Source organism: Apis dorsata, unplaced genomic scaffold (assembly GCF_000469605.1).
Source record: "Apis dorsata unplaced genomic scaffold, Apis dorsata 1.3 scaffold_189, whole genome shotgun sequence".
NCBI lineage: Eukaryota > Metazoa > Arthropoda > Insecta > Hymenoptera > Apidae > Apis > Apis dorsata.
In genome coordinates, this window is record NW_006263474.1 from 548,050 (window position 1) to 562,279 (window position 14,230).

Here is a 14,230-nt window from a genome sequence, read left to right on the forward strand (position 1 = left end):
GAACGCGGCCCTCCTGCTCCTCCTGCTATTTCTCGCCACGACGCGCACCGCTGTCTGCCTCGACCAAGCATCGGTGAGTATTTAGCAACTTTGTGACTGAGAGATGATTGGACGTTTCGGTGAGAGTGGACGGGTTGTTGGCACTGGCAAGGGAAGTTTACGTTTCGCGTTTCCTTCAAGCGAAAGTGTTGAAACGGTTCAGTTAGAACGATTGAAGGGAGAGTAACATTTTGAAAATATCTAAGGAGGAATTTGATTCTTATTCGCGGATGAATTTATACGGCCGTATAATGGCATCAAATGTTTAAATGAAAAGTCGAATGAAATTAAATTATAATATACAGGATTTATATTATATTCAATGGTTCATCGGAATTATTACTATCTCGTTTTTCATTTGTAGCAAAAATATTTCATGGGGTTTTTGAATGGTTTCAGAAAGGCACATGTGTTATTGTAATTTTTTTGTAGATAAATGCGTAGAGGATATGAGATGATTATTAACATTTTTTTTTAAATGGAATTATATATATTTTACTATATTAGTTGATATAACTTGATATTCTTTACAAAAGAGCCCTATTTGTGTTCAAAAATTATTGATTTAGAAGATATTTTAATCCAAAGTTTATAATATATATAAGAAAAGAAAAAAAGATATGGAACACTGACACTGATTATTCTATTTATTTTTCATATGATAAATTTTAAAAACTTTAAATTAAAATATTTATTTGAAATTAATAATTTTTTGACAAGTAGATTAATATTTTTTTATAAAAAATATAACCTTAAAAAATATTAATGATCTTCGTTTTTTTTATGTATCCTATAAAAAAATAATATCAGAATATACTTTCCCTGAAATTATTTAATTTTATTTGAAAAATTTTTTGCTATCAATAATAACATCCATAAAATGAAATGATAATATTTAGTGAACCATCTCGTATATATTTAGTTATTTGTAATAAAATTTTTATAAAATAATACACATTCTTTAAAAAGTGTCATTTTATTTAATTTTGGGATTAAATGCTATTATTTAATATTCTATTAAACATTTTGAAAATACTATATATTTTTAATGTTTCAACAAAATTATTTCCGTAATCATTTTTAAAGATTCATATTTTTGAATCTTTTAAATTATTCTCTTTGAAATAATATAAGAATCAACAAAGACGATTTTTATTTGAAATAACATTTTTCTTATCATACGTGATGTAGCAACACAAGTTAATATTTTCATTAATATCATCTGAATTCCCTATTAATTTTTATCAATAACATAATATAATAAAAAATATTATATAAATAATATAATATAATTAATTAATTAATAATATAATAATATAAATTATATAATAAAAATATTATATAAGAAAGAATATACTTTTTAAATTAATGACATTTTTAGCAGTAACTTGATCGTATAGCAAACATTCAGAGATTTTTAAGCAGGAACAATCGATATTTATGTATCCATAATATCCAAGGCAAGATACTTTCTAAATAATCATGTGTCTTCGAGCTGATGGCGGGTTCGTGACGCGTGCAGAACACGATACTACCACGATTGCTGTGAAAAAACCAACGGTAGCGAGTAAAACTTCCTTAAAATTAATGGCACAGAGCCCTCGTTCCATTAGTTTCACTTTCATCATGGAAATCTGATCCAAAAGATCATTTCCATGCAGTGCACGCGCAATTGAGTAATCGTTCAGCGGAAAAAATTACTCATAAAATTCTTGATTCATTAAAAGAGAAGTGAAATATGAAAGAGAGAGAGAGAGAAAGAGAAAAAACTTAATTCTTACAAAAAAAATAAAAACATCTCACAAATCTTGACGATGAGATAATCAGAGTAAGACGCATATTAATGTGCTTTAATTAAAAGCGAGATAACTGCGTATCTGAGCGAACCACGCTCTTTAAAATGAAAGTCGACAGCGATTCAAGACGTCGCTAATCGAAGCCTGAACTCGATGCATTGGAGTTGGACAATTCTTTTTAATGTTTCAATACGTTTCTCGTTTACTGCGGCGTTAATATTGACGTTAATGTTGGGAATGAAAGGAACGGTTGACCTGGACGATAGTAAAATCGTTCGACAAACCATAACGGATTATTGTACATTTAAATAAATTATCATGACGATTATCTTGTACGTGTTTGCGATTATCTCCTTTACTGTGGGCAAAAGTAAATCGATCAATAGTAAATGGCAACCATTTATATACAATTTATTATACTTATACGTAATCGCAGAAAGAAAAATAAAAAAATTATATTTTTAACATTATGTTATGAATATGTCCATAGTTCTTGCACGAATGACGCAATGATGTGTAATTCAATTTAGCAAATCATTAAAACTGAATCTATTAAAATAAATGTGATTATGAATTAAAAATATAATTGAAAAAAAATAAGAAATAATTTCATGATTACAAATTTTAAATATTTAATGATTATTATAAAAATAAAACAAAAATAAAACAAAAAATTTAATATATAATTATTAAATTAATTGCCAATTAAATCGACGCAATGTTATATAAATAAATCATTTTAGAAATATACATAGAAATGGAAAATTATTATAAAATGAATTTTTAATAATCTAAAATTACTAGAATATATTGTAATTTTTCAAATCTTCATTCAAAATAATTATACATCAAAAGTGTGACATTCACATTAAAACTCACATTGAAAATCAACTTGAGATTATCAAAATTATAATTGGAATCCAAGATCATTTGAAGATGAAAGTTACCAAGGTTGTGCCATTGGAACTCATGGAAGGTCATTTGACTATCATAAGAAGTCATCAATATTATATTATTGAATATATCGAAGGCCATCGAGGTTAATTTATTGAAACTTATGTTCGTTTAAAGAGCATACAAGATCATCATCAGTGTTATATGATGTCAAAATCAAGATGACTTTTTTCCTAAAGTCATGATCATCTCAAGATCTTCACCAAACTGATCATCTTATTAATTATCTTATTTAAAAAAATATAGGGAATAATTAAAAAAACATGTATCTAAAATATTTCACCATCTCCATCAATCGTGAAACACTTCACACCCTACTTATTTCAAGAACAAAAGTCGATAGTGCGTTCGTGATGTACAACGCGCCGCAAATAGAATTCTCTAGATGGGGATGGAGATGGGAACAGAAGGAACCGAGTTTAAAAGATGGTTTTCAGAAAAGAAACGATCTGGTACGATCGAACGGAAACACATTCCTCTCTGCAAATGGCGAATAATCTGTGTCGATTCATCGGTGAGGAAAGATCGGTCGAATGGTGTTTAGTAGGTAGTTTTAGACTCGCGTGAACCCGGAGGGGACGAAACTCCAAGCATTGTGTCAGCCTAAACCCGGTAACAGCAAAGCAATGGTTTGATGCTTAAGGAACTATGCTTTCCCTGGCATAAGATACACTGGTAATAACTATAATTTCATTTCGTTCCCTCGAATTCTGCTGATCTCTAAGTCTCAAGGTCTGCCGCGCTTGTACTCCCCTTCAAATAACGGATTTTGTTCCGGAATATTCAATCGAATTATCGCTTCGAGATATCCTTCCATGTTTAAACCTTTACGAGGCTATTACATTATGACTGAAGGCTTAATTCTGCTATTAAACGTGTTATCGATTCTCTTATACTCTAATTTTAATCCATTAATCCCGATTATTTCGTATCATTTGAAGTTTCTATAGGCGGTTAAATATTGATATTTTTTTCGAGAAATGATGAGCCCTAATACACGATCATAAGATAAAGCGGATATTAAAAGAAATCAGTTTTATTTTCATTTATTTCTAAAATTCTAAACTCAAAACTTAAAGATTAATATTTATATAAAAGTGATGAGCTCGGATATAATGATCAAATAAAAATCGTGATCTTTGATTACAGTTATTGTGATTAATTATTAATATTAAATTATTAAATTAATTAATTAAATAAATAATCGTGATTAATAATATGATGCACTATATATATATTATAATTTTCAATAATTAATTATGTTTTGAATTTTATTCATTTATCATAAAGAAAAATTCAATTGTTTATATTTTCTTTTAAATTTAATTTATTATTTTAATGAAAAATCATTTGGATTTTTAATTTTAAATCCAAAGAATCTGACTTGTTCCTATCGATCGTTCAGCATTCGATGAAATTTCGATAACAATAAACGCAACAACCTCGATGAAAAGGAGCACGAGGAAAGAAATCAATGATCCAACATCTGTTTCCTATCTTCGCTCCGTCCGAGAACCCATAAATTAGCCTGTTAGCTCAGATAAGGGAGTCAAGAAGAAACTGAAACAAATGCTTATCCTTTATCTGATACACATCCCTCGTCCCATCGCCTAACCACAACGCTGTTCCTACAAGATTACCGACAATCGAGCATCGGTATCGATGTTACCACTCGAGGCCCTCATCCGGTTGTGAATCTGTGGTAAGTTTGACAAGCCGAGGAGGAGCAATTCCACGGATTTACGATTCGGCTGGGACCGAGATGGTGCATGAAAACATCGTGATCGAGAGCGAGAGGAAGGAAGGATGCGCTAAATATAAACTGGTGAACGGTGTATTTCTCGTGGAGACGTTATCGAGATCATCGGTGGCCGGGCTGGAAAAAATTCGGTTGCAAGTGTCCTGGTTGAACACCGAAAGGCTGTTCTTTGATGTCTTTGAATCTCTGGATGGTAACATGAGAACTATGAACTCTGATCTAAATTAAATTTTTAATTTATCCTCTTTTTTATCTTATATATCTTATAGATCATATTTAATCGTTTGCACAAACGAAACATTGTACAAATGTATGTATAAAATAATTCGTTAATTGTTAAAATAAAAATAATGATATTCTCAAAATCGAAAAATTCATACAATGATACAAGCAATTTTTAAAAAAATTGCTGCTTGTTTCAAAAAATTGCATTAGATTCTTTCTCTGTGATTGATTTCTTGATTAATGATTATTGTGATTATTTTTCAAGTAATTAGTTACTTTTTTGGCGATTGAAAGAATTATCTATAATTTAAACAGAGCAAATCAGAGAACCAAAAATCGGCCAAGAATAATGGTGTATTCGAGACGAGGTTTCGTACCGTGATGTTTTCCTTTCAATTCGAGCGAAAGAATGGTCAACTTCCTGTCGTCCATCTTCATCCACGTATTTATCCCAGGGGGAAGAGAGTGGCGTTCTGCAATTAATAATCGGCTCTCGGTAAGCTTGGACACGATGAAAGAAAAGACGACGGGTGTCAATCACCCGTGACTCTCGATCCACGTAAAAATGGCGGCTGACCTCGGGGACTCGAGACACCCTGCAGCGAAACTTCCTGTCGCGAGATCCGCTCTTCTCCACTCTCTTTCCTTCCTTGTTATTCTATTAGCAAGTCGAGATCGACGGAATAATTTACCAGCTATTCAACGAAGTACACGGGGTCATGTGGGGACAATGTAGCCATGCGAATAGATCGCGAGATGAAGTCTCGTCGTCTTTCGAAGATTAATAATCGCTATGATTCTCGTTTCGCCTTATAATACAATACATGGCATTGTTAACCACGGGAGCTCACGTTGTGATAAAGTTTAATGAGATGTCTAGAGGAGGGTAGTTATTGTATAAAATAAAAATCAAAATGGTCTCTGTTCTATGAGATTTGAATTTTCATCTCTGTAAAAATTGTAATATTAATGTAGATGTTTATAATTAAAAATCTTCAATATCTATAAGAATATTCCATTCCATATTCTGGATTGTTAATCACTAATTAGGCATTTTATGACCAATCAGGGAAACAATCATTCCAAATTAATTTGATAAGCAAGTATTCCAATTATATTGTTGTTCGAATACTTTCTAATTTTCAGATAATTTTCATTCCTTACAATTAGAAGATTCTTAAGATTATCTTACAATTCTTGTGATCATTCTCTTACTCAGAGAGAATTTTATTTTCTATATTCATCTTCATTTTTTTTTTTTTTTTAATTGAACTTATCAAGCATGTCATACAATTCTCTCCAACTGCAAAAGCGTCCCGTGGAGATTTCTCTTCCCACAGGATGAACAGTTCGATTAGTTTCTTATTACGTATCATCTTACTACGACTATCGCGTGGAATTTGTGCTGTTGCAGGAAGTATGTTAACCTTGTATCTGGTAAAAAGTAGTCGCAAGGAAGAGGGAGGGAAGAACGAAAGAGAGTGAAGGAGCGAGAATGATCGTAGAAGAACGAGAAGAGAAACTCTTTCCAGGGTTCTTCTTCCAACAATTCACGATCCTCGATCCCGTTCGTCGTTCGTGAATCTGTCACCGATCTTTCTTCTGTCACCCCATCGTTCCTTTCCCCTGCCTTCTTTCTTTTCGTATTCAGCGCGATACCCTCATTGTCCACTGGAACGGTGAAGATCGCCGGGATGGCGATTAGCATTCCGCGAGAAAACGGATTCCTCGACGTCGTTGTCAGTCGGTTAACGATTCCAATTGTACCGCTCGAGTGTGACATGGATAGGTTGATTTGTCGAGACGTATGTAGACGCGGTGAAATTTATTTATTTGCAATGATGGAAGATAAGGAAACTCTGTAAAAATTGCCCCTGTTTGAAATTTACTTTAAACGATAAATACGAAGATCGTGTACGAAAACTGTTCATCTTTAATCCATTTTAAAAATTTGCATTTGTAATTCAAATTTTAAATAATTCATCGTTCGTATTATTTTTTGTAAAGTTCAGTCACAAATATTCAATAATATTATAATTCCACGCATAATTTTCACGTCATGAAACAAAATGTATCTTTGTTTTACATTTATAGAAAAATGTATCGATTCAAATATATTTGAAAATAAAGAAAAAAAGAAAAAAAGAATAGAAGTAAATAAATAATCTAAAAAACTCGTACATAGATAAGTAATTGGTTACTATTAGTTAACAGTCGCGCGGCGCTAGTGTCGCATCATCAGTCAGCATAGTGTTAACACGCTTAATATAAACGTCACAAATTGAATTTACCCTTTCTAAATCGGATTAATAGAAAGCGATAGTCAGTAAGATAAGGGATTGAAATCTGATCAAACACTCGACATCCGTGTACTAAACTTGTTTTTAAAAAATCCAAATGGAATAAAATTCTCTTGCCAGTGGCCATTTCTATAGGTACTACAGGATACAGGTTTAAACGCTACTGTGGCCCGTAGCGTTTTTAATCAGAAACTCGTAAAACGAGTGATAGTAGGAGTAGATAAAAGGGGGGCAACATTCGCGGCTAATGAGATCGATAATTCAACGCCGATCGCTGGGAATCGGAGGAAAGACGGTCTCGAACAGCGTAAACTGCTCGGTTTGGTAAACATGGGTCAGTTTCGCGGGAATCGTTAAATCGGTCGTGCAGAAAACGAGTTGTATTAAATACACAATATTAATGAGGGCAGTTCTTTGTGCATGGGCAAGTTATACCGGAATAACTCGTTCTGATAGGTTACCACTTCTCGTCGGACGATTGCTAAAGACCGAGTAAAGGTACAATGTCACGCGTGCTGCACGCCAATTAATATCGTTTCTTTTCTTTACATAAAAAGTAAAAACTGAGAAAAGAGAAATTTTAATGAAATTTTAGATCATTTTGAACAATAGAATTTTAAGAGGAATTTAGAATAAGTGATTCATTTAATGATGATGTTGAATTGAATTTTATGCATGAATTTTAAATTCATCAGAGATCAAATGATATGAAGTAATATTTGTATTTCTATAATTGATTGAATTAATAAATAAGTGATAATTATGTAGAAAAGGGACTACTTCATCGATTTCGATTCACTTGAAATATGTTATCACTTTGAATAACTTTTTTTCTATATATATTATTGTTAGATCGTTTAGATTTCTTTTCGAAATATTCGCAAAAAAATTTCTAACATAAGCGATCGCCTAATGGCAACCACTGTTCTTATTTACCTAATCTAAAGCTTACTAATAATGACAGTAAATAATGTTATCTAATCTATGTTAAAATTAATTATAAAAGAAAAAAAAAATATATATATAATGTATATATATACATGTGTGAATATTGTTTGGTTTCAGACATACAATTTTAAATTTTATTTGGATTTATAAATGAAAATATTATTATATTAAAAAAATTTTCATGGAACAAGAACAAGAATATTCCAAAAATGGCATATAAAATAAATTTCAGTATTATATTAATCATTTTTTATTTTGCAAATAAGGTTTTAATGAAAAAGCATTTTTAATGAAAAAAATGTTTTCAGTTGAATTTAACTGTAATATATAATGAATTTTAATACACATCATTGTGTTTTCTTATTTATTAATACTTAACTAAAAAGAATACAACCAAATAATTATTAATTAAATTTGAATTTAAAATACTGTATTTGATTTAGTTTTAGGTAATCTAAATATAACGAATCTAATCTAAATCTAATTCAAACTAAATCAAATTTATTCTAAACATTAAATATACTAAGATTTTATGAATAAGAGCATATTTTCGAGAGAGCTTTTATACAAAAAAAACGAATGAATGAAAAAAAAAAAAGTGAAAATTGAAAAGCTGCTTGAAGAAATATTTATAAGACAAATCTAATCGAACTTAATGAGAAATCAACTGAAAATTTACCACCCTCCATTTCGACGCGCCATTAATCCATTCTCAACAATCAAGCCGTAAATTCTTCTATCGTACGAGGAAGCGGCAATCGGATCGTCCTAGCTGGAATACAGCCAGTCGTAACACACCGCCACTTTTGCCGTTTCCGCGCGATACCGCGTAAATTCAAGGAATAGACGAGCGGACTGGGATCCAGCGAAAGCCCGAGCTAATCGCTGAAATTTACGAACATGGAATGGACAGACGCTGAATGAACGACGAACGCACAACTCGCGTATACGAGAACTCGGGTAATGAATTTCGAATGCCTTTCTGACCATAAACGTTTTACAGAAACCACTGTTTTACGAGGTTCAGGGGACGATTCGTTGAGAAACGAACGCAGTTATCGCGTGTGACGAATAATTGGGAAAATTTTACTTTTATTCGTTCAATTCGTGAAGTGAAATATTCGCCGATTTATGGAAGAGATGAATCTTAAATTTGTTGAGAGATTAAGTTAATTTATTGAAATGTTTTGAAAATATGTTTTGTACAATATATTTATTTATATAATATTTGTTGTTTGAAAATATGTATATAAAAAATGTGTATTAATTAGACTTCATATACACAGATTAGATTAGATTTGAAAAAATTGGAATGAAACTTTGTGGAGGTCAAATGGCAATAAAACAGAAAATGATAAGAAATATTCGTCAATATTTCACGATTTGAAATTCTCCTGTTATGTTTATAAAAATTTCTGTCAATTATATAAATATAATTGTATATATTTTCAACAAATTTAATAAAAAATAACAGAAAAAAAATATAAAATATTTTTAATATACGATTCCAAATGTTTAATATTTTTTTTTGAATTTTAAATAATTTGTTTATAAGTATAGCTACATTGAAGTAAATAAATAAAACTATTAAATTTCTATTTTTGAATTTTTTATATAAATTATTTTAGAACTGGAAATACAATCGAACAGAGGATAATTTTATATGAAAAAATAAGTCGAAAATGTAGAATAAAATTTATTTATTTGAAGCTTCGTTTTTTGAATAAATCAAGTAATTGATGATATGAACTATCATCATTATTATATATGAAAAAGCAAAAGATATATAATGTAAAGTAAAATTTTATCATTTATGTTCTCTTTTTTGATTAAATATTAAAAATTCAAATTCAAATTTTCAAATTCAAGTTTCTCGAAAACTAATTTTTTTTTCTTATCTTCATATGTCAAACTACCTATTGATAATTCATTTGTATCCAATCGTTAACAATTAATTTCACTAATTGACAATCGTTGATCGATTTACGTATTTTCAACTTGCATTATTTTCTACTTACGTCATATTTATATTAGTAGCACCATCATTAAATCAAACACAATATTTACGTATATTTTCATATTTTTATTTATAATAGTATATTATTTTAATCACGATTATTTGTCAACTTTTATAAAATTATTTTTATTAATTCTAAACGAAACATTTTTGTTATATAGTCATGTATAAGTACGAATCTATATATTACATATTTTATATCCATTTTGATATTTTAGACCAATTAGAAGATAAATATAGGAACTATATTATACACAACTATACTTGACAATTTTTTGAACTGGATTTATTCGAGAACGAAGCATCGAATAAAATACTTTACATATGTATATAATTATAAACAGAAATAATAATAATAATAGTAATCTTCTCTTGGAAATCATGATCACAATTTGAGAAACAACAATAGTGCATTTATTTTTCAGATACTTGTAACACCAATATAAATAAAATATTAGACGTATAATTATAAATGAAAATAATAATAATAACGATAATTCTCATTTGTTCCTCGGGAAACAAGCGTAGTGTATACTCGAAGACTGGCAAACTTAACAAACGAAATAAAAAGAAGGAAAAAAAGGAAGTGCGAGCACAACGTGTCATCCTTAACTCATTAAATAAAAAAGAAAAAAAGGGTAAAAAAAATCAAAAGGGAAATCAAGCAACCGTGACAAGTTCACGATCCACGACCAGTTCGAGAGGGATCGGCACGGTCCAATCAGAGCCAATCGTGGAATCACATCGTCCCCCGGCAAATGAGATGATAATTGATTCGTCGTGCTCGACGCACGTTCTTCCTCCGCCGGTTTCGCTCAATTTCTTCGTTCGGAAGCACCGTACGAGAAAAGATCCGCTATTTCTGTCCGGCTATTAACGAGCCTTAATTCGCGGGATTAGTTCGAGTCGAGCACGTTCCAACCGTGAAACCATAAAGCTAACTGCCATGACGGCCGTGGATGCGCCAGTCACCTGGCTCGCTTTTTCCACGACTTTAAGCGTTTCTCTTCTTCTTGCTCGCCGCCCCGTTCACGGTTTACAGCCACGGTTATTTCCGGATCGCTGCTGTTTCCAGTTGTGCTGTTCCTCGTGAAAAGAACGTGTTCATATTCGCTGTGGACGAGCCGCGAATTACGAGAGATCGAAGAAAAGGGTCGAAGGTGTTGAAGAGGATGGTTGAAGGATCGCGTGGTTATTTAGGGAGGGAATGTCGTGGGGACTTGTTGGATAGATGGATAGAGATGTTGATGGAATTGAATGCTTAGGATTGGAGGAAGACGGAGAAGAAAAGGGGAGGTTCGAACGAGAGAGGGAGATTTTTTTTTTTAGGATGTTCCATTAACGAGTTTTTGGAATTCTTTTAAAACCGAATTCTTTTCCCTTTAACAATATATATTTAGAAATTTTGTAAAATATATATTATTCACAAAATATTTGTTTCTCTACAACAGAAAGCGATAATATGAATGCAAAGATAAACTGTTGAAAAGTTGGAATTAAATAATGAATTCAAATTTCATACCGATTTCTTTTCTTCAAATTCGAACGAGCTTCGAACGATGTTTTGTGAGCTGAAAATCTTTTTTTAAAAATCCATTTCCAGAAAAAGATCTTAGTTCACGGTAGCCAACGTAATCAAGGCCCGTACAACAGCGACGGAAAAACAAATGCACGCGTTTAAAGCCGTCAAGAACGACTATTTTTACACCGTTTCCCTTCGACGAGACCAAGCAATCTCCCCGCAAAACCACATAAACATTCCTCTCTCAAAGGCTTCGCAGTCCAATTTCACATACCTAAACTCCAATTTCTACCAGGATACATATACAACAATATTTTTCTTATATTTTTAACTCAAAATTCTCCCTTCGTTTATTTAATTTTTTTTTTTTTTTTTAACGTTAATATCAATCTTTATATTATGGATGGATCACGAGAATTCTCAAGTTTTCATTGTTATCCTTAAAAATATTTATATGAAAACATACTACTGGTTAAATTTAAGAGAAAACTATTGATTCGTGATGTGTTTGATTTTATATAAAATGAAAAAAAAAAAAAGAAAAATAATCAGTGAAAATATTCATAATTATTTATATACATTCTTTCTGAAGATGTAGTAGAAAAAATGGCATGAAAGAAATATTTTTTCGAATAAGATGTAAAAAAAATTAAAAGATTATTCTATTTTTAATTGCAAAGATTAACTACTTAATATTATTAATTTTTTTTTTATAAATTGATTAAATTGAATAGCAGATTTATGAAAGAGATAGTATAAAACAAAATAGTATTAATTATTATGTTTCAATATTTTTTCTTTTTAATAAACTCTTGCAAAAGTGGGCAGGATATTTTTAAAATTTGTTTATTATTTTATTTTAGATATATAATTAACTTGGATCAATCCAAAAACTTGGATAGCATTTTTTTATTTAAATTTTCTTCTATCATCAATATTTGGTTTTAAATATTAACAAATATAATTTAACTATGTTAAAAGATTTTGTAATTGATCTTATTGAACTTTCTTCCTTTTATTATATCGTTTATTGGTTCTGGTATTTTATTTACATTATCGATCATTTTCTATGTGACAAATTTAAACTAAAAAAAAAAAAAAAAAAGGAAAAACAAAAGATTCAGAATCGAAAAAAAAAAAAAAAAAATGACATACAATAGATTCAGAATCGTAAATAATAAAAGAAAAATTATAAAAGTGATGTCTCTTTCACAAATTTGGTAATTAAATGGAAAACCTAATCAATAATTAGTATAATATAAATGAAAGACATTAATTTAACAATTTAATAACAAATATCTTTTTACATATAAAAAAGAAACTAAACGCTTTGAGAAACTACGAAAGATTTTATTTTTCATTTCGAAAAAATTCAATCAATATTATCACAATATACGACAACGACTTATAACTGAATTTTTCATCTGCAAAAAACTTAAAAACGCTCCTTTCGTGTTCCCTCCTCTTGAACTATTGCCTCTTAAACGTTTCTGAGACTATAAATTATTCAATTATTCAACTTCACCTCTTCAAACGTTCAATTTTACAAATTGCGAAATATCCGAAAAGAGAAGAAGTCCCGTCCATGTACTTACATACTCGTGGAATCTCTTTTCATTAGATTCTGCTGAAGTGGGCGGACAACGGCCGCGTGTTGCTCCTCATTGCACAAGGGAGACAGTAAATCACGCGATGATCTCATCAGGGCATTAAGATATTGCGGGACAGAGAGAAAGGGGGGGAACGGAGAGAAAGAGAGACGAGGAAAATGCGCATGGAAGTTACACAGGAGACGCGATAAACAAGCGACCGTGCTACCGTTGCACATGTAATAAATTCCGTGGGAGTCTGGCTCACCAACCTTTCTTCCGACACGTGACACGTTTAAGCGTTCCGTGTCCAGACTGCAAGCAACGAGCAACGCCCAAGCAATAGCTCAGGGTTATCGTTTTTCACTGTAAATCGACTCACTGGCCGACTCACTCACGATGGGCGAGAACTTTAAATCGTCCCTTGGAAACCAACGATCCTCCAAGGAGGGAAAAGGAGGGAGAAAACGAATTGCCGGATTCTGCAAAATGATCCGTGGTGGTCTCCCCATCCTTCTCCTTATCTATTGTATATATCTAAATCCTCTTGAGTGGATTTTTGTTTAAGGGAAGAAGGAGAATTCGATTGTGCAACGATTTGGAAAGTCTTTTACATGGTACGTGTAAGGCCGGTCATCTTGTACTCTCGCTTTCACGTGAGTTTGCTCACGACAAACAGCCACGTTGGTTACGGATCGGGGGCAGGCTTTTGTGAAACCGAAGAGATGCAAATTGGGATTGGGACTCGGTTAAGGCTAGTAAAACTCTAGGCCGATGGGCGCAGTTCGAAATTGTCTTCGCCAGTGTTGCGTTTCAAATTGCTCGATAATAAACTTGGAGGCTTTATATCCCGGCCAGGAAATAGCCAACCGTGTATGTTGAAACTTGCGAAACATTTAAAAATATTATCTTTTCGCCGCGGTAACTATAATTTCGCTTTTATTTGCACGGAACAATGTTACGCGCTCGTGTCGTATAAATTCGAGCAACGATTTCCAATACATTTTTTCTAGTTCAAATTTATTCAGTGTTCGATTTTGTACGAAACAACTTCAGTTTCTACTTCAGATATCTCGAAGAC